General features: G+C 46.9%; 13 non-coding genes across 13 annotated transcripts; 10 read left to right on the plus strand and 3 right to left on the minus strand.

The window, feature by feature from the left end:
• Window positions 1-81: 81 nt before the first annotated feature.
• trnay-gua (transfer RNA tyrosine (anticodon GUA)) lies at window positions 82-168 on the plus strand. The gene is given in 2 exon segments: window positions 82-118; window positions 133-168. It is a non-coding gene; the product is annotated as a tRNA-Tyr (tRNA).
• A 94-nt stretch (window positions 169-262) lies between these two features.
• Window positions 263-334, minus strand: trnae-cuc (transfer RNA glutamic acid (anticodon CUC)). Its single transcript has one exon. It is a non-coding gene; the product is annotated as a tRNA-Glu (tRNA).
• Window positions 335-1,839: 1,505 nt separating this feature from the next.
• On the plus strand, window positions 1,840-1,926 carry trnay-gua (transfer RNA tyrosine (anticodon GUA)). Its single transcript is given in 2 exon segments — window positions 1,840-1,876; window positions 1,891-1,926. It is a non-coding gene; the product is annotated as a tRNA-Tyr (tRNA).
• A 792-nt stretch (window positions 1,927-2,718) lies between these two features.
• On the plus strand, window positions 2,719-2,805 carry trnay-gua (transfer RNA tyrosine (anticodon GUA)). The gene is given in 2 exon segments: window positions 2,719-2,755; window positions 2,770-2,805. It is a non-coding gene; the product is annotated as a tRNA-Tyr (tRNA).
• A 792-nt stretch (window positions 2,806-3,597) lies between these two features.
• trnay-gua (transfer RNA tyrosine (anticodon GUA)) lies at window positions 3,598-3,684 on the plus strand. The gene is given in 2 exon segments: window positions 3,598-3,634; window positions 3,649-3,684. It is a non-coding gene; the product is annotated as a tRNA-Tyr (tRNA).
• Window positions 3,685-3,778: 94 nt separating this feature from the next.
• trnae-cuc (transfer RNA glutamic acid (anticodon CUC)) lies at window positions 3,779-3,850 on the minus strand. The gene has a single exon. It is a non-coding gene; the product is annotated as a tRNA-Glu (tRNA).
• A 626-nt stretch (window positions 3,851-4,476) lies between these two features.
• Window positions 4,477-4,563, plus strand: trnay-gua (transfer RNA tyrosine (anticodon GUA)). Its single transcript is given in 2 exon segments — window positions 4,477-4,513; window positions 4,528-4,563. It is a non-coding gene; the product is annotated as a tRNA-Tyr (tRNA).
• Window positions 4,564-4,657: 94 nt separating this feature from the next.
• trnae-cuc (transfer RNA glutamic acid (anticodon CUC)) lies at window positions 4,658-4,729 on the minus strand. The gene has a single exon. It is a non-coding gene; the product is annotated as a tRNA-Glu (tRNA).
• A 3,215-nt stretch (window positions 4,730-7,944) lies between these two features.
• Window positions 7,945-8,031, plus strand: trnay-gua (transfer RNA tyrosine (anticodon GUA)). The gene is given in 2 exon segments: window positions 7,945-7,981; window positions 7,996-8,031. It is a non-coding gene; the product is annotated as a tRNA-Tyr (tRNA).
• Window positions 8,032-8,325: 294 nt separating this feature from the next.
• trnay-gua (transfer RNA tyrosine (anticodon GUA)) lies at window positions 8,326-8,412 on the plus strand. The gene is given in 2 exon segments: window positions 8,326-8,362; window positions 8,377-8,412. It is a non-coding gene; the product is annotated as a tRNA-Tyr (tRNA).
• Window positions 8,413-9,204: 792 nt separating this feature from the next.
• trnay-gua (transfer RNA tyrosine (anticodon GUA)) lies at window positions 9,205-9,291 on the plus strand. The gene is given in 2 exon segments: window positions 9,205-9,241; window positions 9,256-9,291. It is a non-coding gene; the product is annotated as a tRNA-Tyr (tRNA).
• Window positions 9,292-10,763: 1,472 nt separating this feature from the next.
• trnay-gua (transfer RNA tyrosine (anticodon GUA)) lies at window positions 10,764-10,850 on the plus strand. The gene is given in 2 exon segments: window positions 10,764-10,800; window positions 10,815-10,850. It is a non-coding gene; the product is annotated as a tRNA-Tyr (tRNA).
• A 792-nt stretch (window positions 10,851-11,642) lies between these two features.
• trnay-gua (transfer RNA tyrosine (anticodon GUA)) lies at window positions 11,643-11,729 on the plus strand. The gene is given in 2 exon segments: window positions 11,643-11,679; window positions 11,694-11,729. It is a non-coding gene; the product is annotated as a tRNA-Tyr (tRNA).
• Window positions 11,730-12,289: the final 560 nt, after the last annotated feature.

A 12,289-nucleotide genomic window follows, 5' to 3' on the forward strand; every position in this document is an offset into this window, starting at 1 on the left:
ATCAAGTGGATTGATGGCACAAAGCAATACAGCATTTCCATGTTCCCATTTGACTTGCATTTTAAGGGGTGTGTTCGGTTGCCTTCGATAGCTCAGTTGGTAGAGCGGAGGACTGTAGGTATTAAAATGGCCATCCTTAGGTCGCTGGTTCAAATCCGGCTTGAAGGACATCTTATTTTCTTTGTCATTTGGCTAAATCCCTAAGCTTGGTACATCACAACAGAATCCGACTCATCCACTTTGTCAAAAAGAAACAGAGGACTTCCCTGACCGGGAATCGAACCCGGGCCGCGGCGGTGAGAGCGCCGAATCCTAGCCACTAGACCACCAGGGACAACAGCTGCACTGCGACCTGCAGAAAGACTCTTTCAAGCCCTAAACCGCCTATCCATCCACACTCTGTACATGCAATGGGGCTAAGAAGAAACAAAAGGTCAAAGACGTAATTGACACGCTGCTGCAAGGAGTCAGCCTGTAGGCAAAGCCTGTATTTCTTTTCCACTCAACATCATGAGCAGAGTAAGGGCCCTCTGTTTAGAGATCAGATGAAGTGCAGCTTTGAAACAAATCAAGTCCTCAAGGCACTCTGCTGCCATTGATACCTGAGTTGCAAGTTGTGAAGTCCAATGGATCAGCTGCACTCTCCAGGATTTTGATTTAAAGCAAGATTCTCAAGGCAAAGCCTCTATTTCTTTTGCACTCAACATCTTGAGCAGAGTACGGGGCCCTCTGTTTGGAGATCAGATGAAGTGCAGCTTTGAAAGAAATCAAGTCCTCAAGGCACTCTGCTGCAATTGATACCTGAGTTGCAAGTTGTGTAGTCCAATGGATCAGCTGCACTCTCCAGGATTTTGATTTAAAGCAAGTTTCTCAAGGCTAATCAAGTGGATTGATGGCACAAAGCAATACAGCATTTCCATGTTCCCATTTGACTTGCATTTCAAGAAGAGTGTTCAGTTGCCTTCGATGGCTCAGTTGGTAGAGCGGAGGACTGTAGGTATTAAAATGGCCATCCTTAGGTCGCTGGTTCAAATCATGCTTGAAGGACATCTTATTTTCTTTGTCATTTGGCTAAATCCCTAAGCTTGGTAAATCACAACAGAATCCGACTCATCCACTTTGTCAAAAAGAAACAGACGACTTCCCTGACCGGGAATCGAACCCTGGCCGCTGCGGTGAGAGCGCTGAATCCTAGCCCCTAGACCACCAGGGACAACAGCTGCACTGCTACCTGCAGAAAGACTCTTTCAAGCCCTAAACCGCCTATCCATCCACACTCTGTACATGCAATGGGGCTAAGAAGAAACAAAAGGTCTAAGACGTAATTGACACGCTGCTGCAAGGAGTCAGCCTGTAGGCAAAGCCTGTATTTCTTTTCCACTCAACATCTTGAGCAGAGTAAGGGCCCTCTGTTTAGAGATCAGATGAAGTGCAGCTTTGAAAGAAATCAAGTCCTCAAGGCACTCTGCTGCCATTGATACCTGAGTTGCAAGTTGTGAAGTCCAATGGATCAGCTGCACTCTCCAGGATTTTGATTTAAAGCAAGATTCTCAAGGCAAAGCCTGTATTTCTTTTGCACTCAACATCTTGAGCAGAGTACGGGGCCCTCTGTTTGGAGATCAGATGAAGTGCAGCTTTGAAAGAAATCAAGTCCTCAAGGCACTCTGCTGCAATTGATACCTGAGTTGCAAGTTGTGTAGTCCAATGGATCAGCTGCACTCTCCAGGATTTTGATTTAAAGCAAGTTTCTCAAGGCTAATCAAGTGGATTGATGGCACAAAGCAATACAGCATTTCCATGTTCCCATTTGACTTGCATTTCAAGGAGTGTGTTCAGTTGCCTTCGATAGCTCAGTTGGTAGAGCGGAGGACTGTAGGTATTAAAATGGCCATCCTTTGGTCGCTGGTTCAAATCCGGCTCGAAGGACATCTTATTTTCTTTGTCATTTGGCTAAATCCCTAAGCTTGGCAAATCACAACAGAATCCGACTCATCCACTTTGTCAAAAAGAAACAGAGGACTTCCCTGACAGGGAATCGAACCCGGGCCGCGGCGGTGAGAGCGCCGAATCCTAGCCACTAGACCACCAGGGACAACAGCTGCACTGCGACCTGCAGAAAGACTCTTTCAAGCCCTAAACCGCCTATCCATCCACACTCTGTACATGCAATGGGGCTAAGAAGAAACAAAAGGTCTTAGACGTAATTGACACGCTGCTGCAAGGAGTCAGCCTGTAGGCAAAGCCTGTATTTCTTTTCCACTCAACATCTTGAGCAGAGTAAGGGCCCTCTGTTTAGAGATCAGATGAAGTGCAGCTTTGAAACAAATCAAGTCCTCAAGGCACTCTGCTGCCATTGATACCTGAGTTGCAAGTTGTGAAGTCCAATGGATCAGCTGCACTCTCCAGGATTTTGATTTAAAGCAAGATTCTCAAGGCAAAGCCTGTATTTCTTTTGCACTCAACATCTTGAGCAGAGTACGGGGCCCTCTGTTTGGAGATCAGATGAAGTGCAGCTTTGAAAGAAATCAAGTCCTCAAGGCACTCTGCTGCAATTGATACCTGAGTTGCAAGTTGTGTAGTCCAATGGATCAGCTGCACTCTCCAGGATTTTGATTTAAAGCAAGTTTCTCAAGGCTAATCAAGTGGATTGATGGCACAAAGCAATACAGCATTTCCATGTTCCCATTTGACTTGCATTTCAAGGAGTGTGTTCAGTTGCCTTCGATAGCTCAGTTGGTAGAGCGGAGGACTGTAGGTATTAAAATGGCCATCCTTTGGTCGCTGGTTCAAATCCGGCTCGAAGGACATCTTATTTTCTTTGTCATTTGGCTAAATCCCTAAGCTTGGCAAATCACAACAGAATCCGACTCATCCACTTTGTCAAAAAGAAACAGAGGACTTCCCTGACAGGGAATCGAACCCGGGCCGCGGCGGTGAGAGCGCCGAATCCTAGCCACTAGACCACCAGGGACAACAGCTGCACTGCGACCTGCAGAAAGACTCTTTCAAGCCCTAAACCGCCTATCCATCCACACTCTGTACATGCAATGGGGCTAAGAAGAAACAAAAGGTCTTAGACGTAATTGACACGCTGCTGCAAGGAGTCAGCCTGTAGGCAAAGCCTGTATTTCTTTTCCACTCAACATCTTGAGCAGAGTAAGGGCCCTCTGTTTAGAGATCAGATGAAGTGCAGCTTTGAAACAAATCAAGTCCTCAAGGCACTCTGCTGCCATTGATACCTGAGTTGCAAGTTGTGAAGTCCAATGGATCAGCTGCACTCTCCAGGATTTTGATTTAAAGCAAGATTCTCAAGGCAAAGCCTGTATTTCTTTTGCACTCAACATCTTGAGCAGAGTACGGGGCCCTCTGTTTGGAGATCAGATGAAGTGCAGCTTTGAAAGAAATCAAGTCCTCAAGGCACTCTGCTGCAATTGATACCTGAGTTGCAAGTTGTGTAGTCCAATGGATCAGCTGCACTCTCCAGGATTTTGATATAAAGCAAGTTTCTCAAGGCTAATCAAGTGGATTGATGGCACAAAGCAATACAGCATTTCCATGTTCCCATTTGACTTGCATTTTAAGGGGTGTGTTCGGTTGCCTTCGATAGCTCAGTTGGTAGAGCGGAGGACTGTAGGTATTAAAATGGCCATCCTTAGGTCGCTGGTTCAAATCCGGCTCGAAGGACATCTTATTTTCTTTGTCATTAGGCTAAATCCCTAAGCTTGGCAAATCACAACAGAATCCGACTCATCCACTTTGTCAAAAAGAAACAGAGGACTTCCCTGACCGGGAATCGAACCCGGGCCGCGGCGGTGAGAGCGCCGAATCCTAGCCACTAGACCACCAGGGACAACAGCTGCGCTGCGATTTGCAGAAAGACTCTTTTAAGCCCTAAACCGCCTATCCATCCACACTCTGTACATGCAGTGGGGCTAAGAAGAAACAAAAGGTCTTAGACGTAATTGACACGCTGCTGCAAGGAGTCAGCCTGTAGGCAAAGCCTGTATTTCTTTTCCACTCAACATCTTGAGCAGAGTAAGGGCCCTCTGTTTAGAGATCAGATGAAGTGCAGCTTTGAAACAAATCAAGTCCTCAAGGCACTCTGCTGCCATTGATACCTGAGTTGCAAGTTGTGAAGTCCAATGGATCAGCTGCACTCTCCAGGATTTTGATTTAAAGCAAGATTCTCAAGGCAAAGCCTGTATTTCTTTTGCACTCAACATCTTGAGCAGAGTACGGGGCCCTCTGTTTGGAGATCAGATGAAGTGCAGCTTTGAAAGAAATCAAGTCCTCAAGGCACTCTGCTGCAATTGATACCTGAGTTGCAAGTTGTGTAGTCCAATGGATCAGCTGCACTCTCCAGGATTTTGATATAAAGCAAGTTTCTCAAGGCTAATCAAGTGGATTGATGGCACAAAGCAATACAGCATTTCCATGTTCCCATTTGACTTGCATTTTAAGGGGTGTGTTCGGTTGCCTTCGATAGCTCAGTTGGTAGAGCGGAGGACTGTAGGTATTAAAATGGCCATCCTTAGGTCGCTGGTTCAAATCCGGCTTGAAGGACATCTTATTTTCTTTGTCATTAGGCTAAATCCCTAAGCTTGGCAAATCACAACAGAATCCGACTCATCCACTTTGTCAAAAAGAAACAGAGGACTTCCCTGACCGGGAATCGAACCCGGGCCGCGGCGGTGAGAGCGCCGAATCCTAGCCACTAGACCACCAGGGACAACAGCTGCACTGCGACTTGCAGAAAGACTCTTTTAAGCCCTAAACCGCCTATCCATCCACACTCTGTACATGCAGTGGGGCTAAGAAGAAACAAAAGGTCTTAGACGTAATTGACACGCTGCTGCAAGGAGTCAGCCTGTAGGCAAAGCCTGTATTTCTTTTCCACTCAACATCTTGAGCAGAGTAAGGGCCCTCTGTTTAGAGATCAGATGAAGTGCAGCTTTGAAACAAATCAAGTCCTCAAGGCACTCTGCTGCCATTGATACCTGAGTTGCAAGTTGTGAAGTCCAATGGATCAGCTGCACTCTCCAGGATTTTGATTTAAAGCAAGATTCTCAAGGCAAAGCCTGTATTTCTTTTGCACTCAACATCTTGAGCAGAGTACGGGGCCCTCTGTTTGGAGATCAGATGAAGTGCAGCTTTGAAAGAAATCAAGTCCTCAAGGCACTCTGCTGCAATTGATACCTGAGTTGCAAGTTGTGTAGTCCAATGGATCAGCTGCACTCTCCAGGATTTTGATTTAAAGCAAGTTTCTCAAGGCTAATCAAGTGGATTGATAAGATAAGATAAGATAAGATAATCCTTTATTAGTCCCGCAGTGGGGAAATTCACAGTGTAGCAGCAGAAAGGGATAGCAGGACACTCAGTTACAAAAAATTTGGATAAATAATTTACACTATATACACACAATATAAATAAGAATTAAAAAAGCAATAAACAATATTATTTACAGTAAAAGACTCTTAATTGCACATGGGGATGGGATATTGCACATAGTATTCCCTGAACATGAACATGTGTGTGTAGTTAAGTGTGTGTGTATGTGGTCCGTTGGGAGCAGTGCTGGTTGTGCAGTCTGACGGCAGCAGGAAGGAAGGACCTGCGATACCGTTCCTTCACACACTTGGGGTGAAGCAGTCTGTCGCTAAAGGAGCTGCCCAGTGCTGCCAGAGTCTCATGCATGGGGTGGGAGCTGTTCTTCCGCATGGATGCCAGCTTGGCTGTCATCCTCCTGTCTCCCACCACCTGCACTGGGTCTAAGAAGCACCCCAGGACAGAGCCGGCCCTCTTTATGAGTTTGTCCAGTCTCTTCTTATCTGCCGTCGAGATGCTACTACCCCAGCAGACCACTCCATAAAAGATGGCAGATGCCACCACTGTGTCGAAGAACGTCCTCAGAAGTGCTCCCTGCACTCCAAAGGACCTCAATCTCCTCAGCAGGTAGAGTCTGCTCTGGCCTTTCTTATAGAGAGCAGCAGTGTTGACTGACCAGTCCAGTTTGTTGTTCAGATGAACACCCAGGTATTTATAAGAGTCCACACTCTCGATGTTCATACCCCGGATGTTCACTGATGGAGGGGGGTGTCTGCACCTGCGGAAATCCACTACCAGTTCTTTGGTTTTTCCAGCGTTTATCTGCAGATGGTTCTGCAGACACCAGTCCACAAAGTCCTGAATAAGTTCTCTGTACTCGCTGTCCTCCTCATTGGATATGAGGCAGACGATCGCTGAGTCATCAGAGAACTTCTGGAGGTGACAGGTTGGTGAGCTGTACATGAAGTCAGCAGTGTACAGGGTGAAGAGGAACGGTGCCAAGACCGTTCCTTGAGGGGCTCCTGTGCTGCTGACCACCAAGTCAGAGACACAGTCCCGTGCCCTCACATACTGTGGTCGGTTGGTGAGGTAGTCCAGTATCCAGTTTGACAGGTGACTGTCCACTCCACAATGTCCCAACTTGTCCTTTAGGAGGCCTGGCTGTATGGTGTTAAAAGCACTGGAGAAATCGAAGAAGGTAATCCTCACAGTGCTGCCGGGCTTCTCCAGGTGAGAAAGAGCTCTGTGTAGAAGATAGATGACAGCATCATCCACCCCGACACCAGGCTGGTAGGCGAACTGAAGAGGGTCCATGGATGGGCTCACCAGAGGGCGGATGTGGTTGAGGACCAGCCTCTCCAGTGACTTCATTAGATGGGAAGTCAGTGCCACCGGCCTGTAGCTGTTTAGGTCCTTTGGGTGCTGTGTTTTGGGCACAGGTACCACACAAGATGTTTTCCACAGCTGTGGTACTCTTCCCAGTTTCAGGCTCATGTTGAACAAATGCTCAACTACCCTGCACAGCTGATCAGCGCAGGACTTGAGGAGCCTGGCGCTGATTCCATCAGGACCTGTAGCTTTCTTAGGCTTGATCTTCCTCAGCTCATTTCTCACCTGGGTTGTTGTGAAGGACAGGTTGGAGCAGGGGGGCTGGGTGCTGGAATGTGTGAATGGTTGATTGATGCTGCCAGACGATGAGCCATTAGGGGATGATGGTGGTGATGATTGTGAGCCAGAAGTTCTGAGAGAAGAAGAAGAAGGGGGAGGGCAGCATGATGGTAGTGCTGCTGAGTGGGGATACAGCAGGGGTGTCTGTGTGGGGGCAGGGCTAGGTGATTGATCAAATCTGTTGAAAAATAGATTGAGATCATTCACCCACTTCTGGTCCCCCACCACCTGGGAGTTGGACTTTGTGTGGCCAGAGATGGTTTGAAGGCCTTTCCACACTCCCCTGATGTTGTTCTGCTGCAACTGTTCCACCAGCTTCCTCTTGTAGCTGGCTTTCCCCTCCCTGATCTTCCTTCTCAGTTCCCTCTGCACAGCTTTCAGCTCATCCTTGTCACCAGATCTGAAGGCCCTCTTTTTTGCTTTTAGGAGAGCCTTTATATCTGGATTAATCCATGGCTTGTTGTTGGAGAAACACCGAACAGTCTTGGTGGGCACGGTGTTATCCACACAGAAGTTGACGTAGTCCGTAATGCAGTGAGTGAGATTGTCAATGTCCTCCCCATTAGGATCACACAGTTCTTCCCACACCGTTGTTTCGAAGCAGTCCTTCAGAGCCTCCTCAGACTCCTTAGACCATTTCTTCACTGTACGGGTGACAGCTGGTTCCCTATGTACAATGGGTTTGTACACAGGCAGAAGATGAACCAGACAGTGATCAGATCTTCCAAGGGGAGGGAGAGGTGACGAGTGGTATGCCTCCTTTGTGTTGGCAAAAAGCAGGTCCAGTGTTTTCATGTCTCTGGTGTGGCAGGTTACATACTGGGTGAAGGTGGACAGAGTGGAGGATGGAGAAGCATGGTTGAAGTCTCCGGAGATAAGAGATAAGAGATAAAGCAATACAGCATTTCCATGTTCCCATTTGACTTGCATTTCAAGGGGTGTGTTCAGTTGCCTTCGATAGCTCAGTTGGTAGAGCGGAGGACTGTAGGTATTAAAATGGCCATCCTTAGGTCGCTGGTTCAAATCCGGCTCGAAGGACATCTTATTTTCTTTGTCATTTGGCTAAATCCCTAAGCTTGGCAAATCACAACAGAATCCGACTCATCCACTTTGTCAAAAAGAAACAGAGGACTTCCCCGACAAGTCCTCAAGGCACTCTGCTGCAATTGATACCTGAGTTGCAAGTTGTGTAGTCCAATGGATCAGCTGCACTCTCCAGGATTTTGATTCAAAGCAAGTTTCTCAAGGCTAATCAAGTGGATTGATGGCACAAAGCAATACAGCATTTCCATGTTCCCATTTGACTAGCATTTCAAGGGGTGTGTTCGGTTGCCTTCGATAGCTCAGTTGGTAGAGCGGAGGACTGTAGGTATTAAAATGGCAATCCTTAGGTCGCTGGTTCAAATCCGGCTCGAAGGACATCTTATTTTCTTTGTCATTTGGCTAAATCCCTAAGCTTGGCAAATCACAACAGAATCCGACTCATCCATTTTGTCAAAAAGAAACAGAGAACTTCTCTGACCGGGAATCGAACCCAGGCCGCGGCGGTGAGAGCGCCGAATCCTAGCCACTAGACCACCAGGGACAACAGCTGTACTGCGACCTGCAGAAAGACTCTTTCAAGCCCTAAACCGCCTATCCATCCACACTCTGTACATGCAATGGGGCTAAGAAGAAACAAAAGGTCTAAGACGTAATTGACACGCTGCTGCAAGGAGTCAGCCTGTAGGCAAAGCCTGTATTTCTTTTCCACTCAACATCATGAGCAGAGTAAGGGCCCTCTGTTTAGAGATCAGATGAAGTGCAGCTTTGAAACAAATCAAGTCCTCAAGGCACTCTGCTGCCATTGATACCTGAGTTGCAAGTTGTGAAGTCCAATGGATCAGCTGCACTCTCCAGGATTTTGATTTAAAGCAAGATTCTCAAGGCAAAGCCTGTATTTCTTTTGCACTCAACATCTTGAGAAGAGTACGGGGCCCTCTGTTTGGAGATCAGATGAAGTGCAGCTTTGAAAGAAATCAATTCCTCAAGGCACTCTGCTGCAATTGATACCTGAGTTGCAAGTTGTGTAGTCCAATGGATCAGCTGCACTCTCCAGGATTTTGATATAAAGCAAGTTTCTCAAGGCTAATCAAGTGGATTGATGGCACAAAGCAATACAGCATTTCCATGTTCCCATTTGACTTGCATTTCAAGGGGTGTGTTCAGTTGCCTTCGATAGCTCAGTTGGTAGAGTGGAGGACTGTAGGTATTAAAATGGCCATCCTTAGGTCGCTGGTTCAAATCCGGCTCGAAGGACATCTTATTTTCTTTGTCATTTGGCTAAATCCCTAAGCTTGGCAAATCACAACAGAATCCGACTCATCCACTTTGTCAAAAAGAAAAAGAGGACTTCCCTGACCGGGAATCGAACCCAGGCCGCAGCGGTGAGAGCGCCGAATCCTAGCCACTAGACCACCAGGGACAACAGCTGCACTGCGACCTGCAGAAAGACTCTTTCAAGCCCTAAACCGCCTATCCATCCACACTCTGTACATGCAATGGGGCTAAGAAGAAACAAAAGGTCTAAGACGTAATTGACACGCTGCTGCAAGGAGTCAGCCTGTAGGCAAAGCCTGTATTTCTTTTCCACTCAACATCATGAGCAGAGTAAGGGCCCTCTGTTTAGAGATCAGATGAAGTGCAGCTTTGAAACAAATCAAGTCCTCAAGGCACTCTGCTGCCATTGATACCTGAGTTGCAAGTTGTGAAGTCCAATGGATCAGCTGCACTCTCCAGGATTTTGATTTAAAGCAAGATTCTCAAGGCAAAGCCTGTATTTCTTTTGCACTCAACATCTTGAGCAGAGTACGGGGCCCTCTGTTTGGAGATCAGATGAAGTGCAGCTTTGAAAGAAATCAAGTCCTCAAGGCACTCTGCTGCAATTGATACCTGAGTTGCAAGTTGTGTAGTCCAATGGATCAGCTGCACTCTCCAGGATTTTGATTTAATGCAAGTTTCTCAAGGCTAATCAAGTGAATTGATGGCACAAAGCAATACAGCATTTCCATGTTCCCATTTGACTTGCATTTCAAGGGGTGTGTTCGGTTGCCTTCGATAGCTCAGTTGGTAGAGCGGAGGACTGTAGGTATTAAAATGGCCATCCTTAGGTCGCTGGTTCAAATTCGGCTCGAAGGACATCTTATTTTCTTTGTCATTTGGCTAAATCCCTAAGCTTGGCAAATCACAACAGAATCCGACTCATCCACTTTGTCAAAAAGAAACAGAGGACTTCCCTGACTGGGAATCGAACGCGGGCCGCGGCGGTGAGAGCGCCGAATCCTAGCCACTAGACCACCAGGGACAACAGCTGCACTGCGACCTGCAGAAAGACTCTTTCAAGCCCTAAACCGCCTATCCATCCACACTCTGTACATTCAATGGGGCTAAGAAGAAACAAAAGGTCTAAGACGTAATTGACACGCTGCTGCAAGGAGTCAGCCTGTAGGCAAAGCCTGTATTTCTTTTCCACTCAACATCATGAGCAGAGTAAGGGCCCTCTGTTTAGAGATCAGATGAAGTGCAGCTTTGAAAGAAATCAAGTCCTCAAGGCACTCTGCTGCAATTGATACCTGAGTTGCAAGTTGTGTAGTCCAATGGATCAGCTGCACTCTCCAGGATTTTGATTCAAAGCAAGTTTCTCAAGGCTAATCAAGTGGATTGATGGCACAAAGCAATACAGCATTTCCATGTTCCCATTTGACTAGCATTTCAAGGGGTGTGTTCGGTTGCCTTCGATAGCTCAGTTGGTAGAGCGGAGGACTGTAGGTATTAAAATGGCAATCCTTAGGTCGCTGGTTCAAATCCGGCTCGAAGGACATCTTATTTTCTTTGTCATTTGGCTAAATCCCTAAGCTTGGCAAATCACAACAGAATCCGACTCATCCATTTTGTCAAAAAGAAACAGAGAACTTCTCTGACCGGGAATCGAACCCAGGCCGCGGCGGTGAGAGCGCCGAATCCTAGCCACTAGACCACCAGGGACAACAGCTGTACTGCGACCTGCAGAAAGACTCTTTCAAGCCCTAAACCGCCTATCCATCCACACTCTGTACATGCAATGGGGCTAAGAAGAAACAAAAGGTCTAAGACGTAATTGACACGCTGCTGCAAGGAGTCAGCCTGTAGGCAAAGCCTGTATTTCTTTTCCACTCAACATCATGAGCAGAGTAAGGGCCCTCTGTTTAGAGATCAGATGAAGTGCAGCTTTGAAACAAATCAAGTCCTCAAGGCACTCTGCTGCCATTGATACCTGAGTTGCAAGTTGTGAAGTCCAATGGATCAGCTGCACTCTCCAGGATTTTGATTTAAAGCAAGATTCTCAAGGCAAAGCCTGTATTTCTTTTGCACTCAACATCTTGAGAAGAGTACGGGGCCCTCTGTTTGGAGATCAGATGAAGTGCAGCTTTGAAAGAAATCAATTCCTCAAGGCACTCTGCTGCAATTGATACCTGAGTTGCAAGTTGTGTAGTCCAATGGATCAGCTGCACTCTCCAGGATTTTGATATAAAGCAAGTTTCTCAAGGCTAATCAAGTGGATTGATGGCACAAAGCAATACAGCATTTCCATGTTCCCATTTGACTTGCATTTCAAGGGGTGTGTTCAGTTGCCTTCGATAGCTCAGTTGGTAGAGTGGAGGACTGTAGGTATTAAAATGGCCATCCTTAGGTCGCTGGTTCAAATCCGGCTCGAAGGACATCTTATTTTCTTTGTCATTTGGCTAAATCCCTAAGCTTGGCAAATCACAACAGAATCCGACTCATCCACTTTGTCAAAAAGAAAAAGAGGACTTCCCTGACCGGGAATCGAACCCAGGCCGCAGCGGTGAGAGCGCCGAATCCTAGCCACTAGACCACCAGGGACAACAGCTGCACTGCGACCTGCAGAAAGACTCTTTCAAGCCCTAAACCGCCTATCCATCCACACTCTGTACATGCAATGGGGCTAAGAAGAAACAAAAGGTCTAAGACGTAATTGACACGCTGCTGCAAGGAGTCAGCCTGTAGGCAAAGCCTGTATTTCTTTTCCACTCAACATCATGAGCAGAGTAAGGGCCCTCTGTTTAGAGATCAGATGAAGTGCAGCTTTGAAACAAATCAAGTCCTCAAGGCACTCTGCTGCCATTGATACCTGAGTTGCAAGTTGTGAAGTCCAATGGATCAGCTGCACTCTCCAGGATTTTGATTTAAAGCAAGATTCTCAAGGCAAAGCCTGTATTTCTTTTGCACTCAACATCTTGAGCAGAGTACGGGGCCC

The sequence above is a fragment of the Salminus brasiliensis genome, chromosome 3 (genome assembly GCF_030463535.1).
Source record: "Salminus brasiliensis chromosome 3, fSalBra1.hap2, whole genome shotgun sequence".
In the NCBI taxonomy this organism is placed as follows: Eukaryota; Metazoa; Chordata; class Actinopteri; order Characiformes; family Bryconidae; genus Salminus; species Salminus brasiliensis.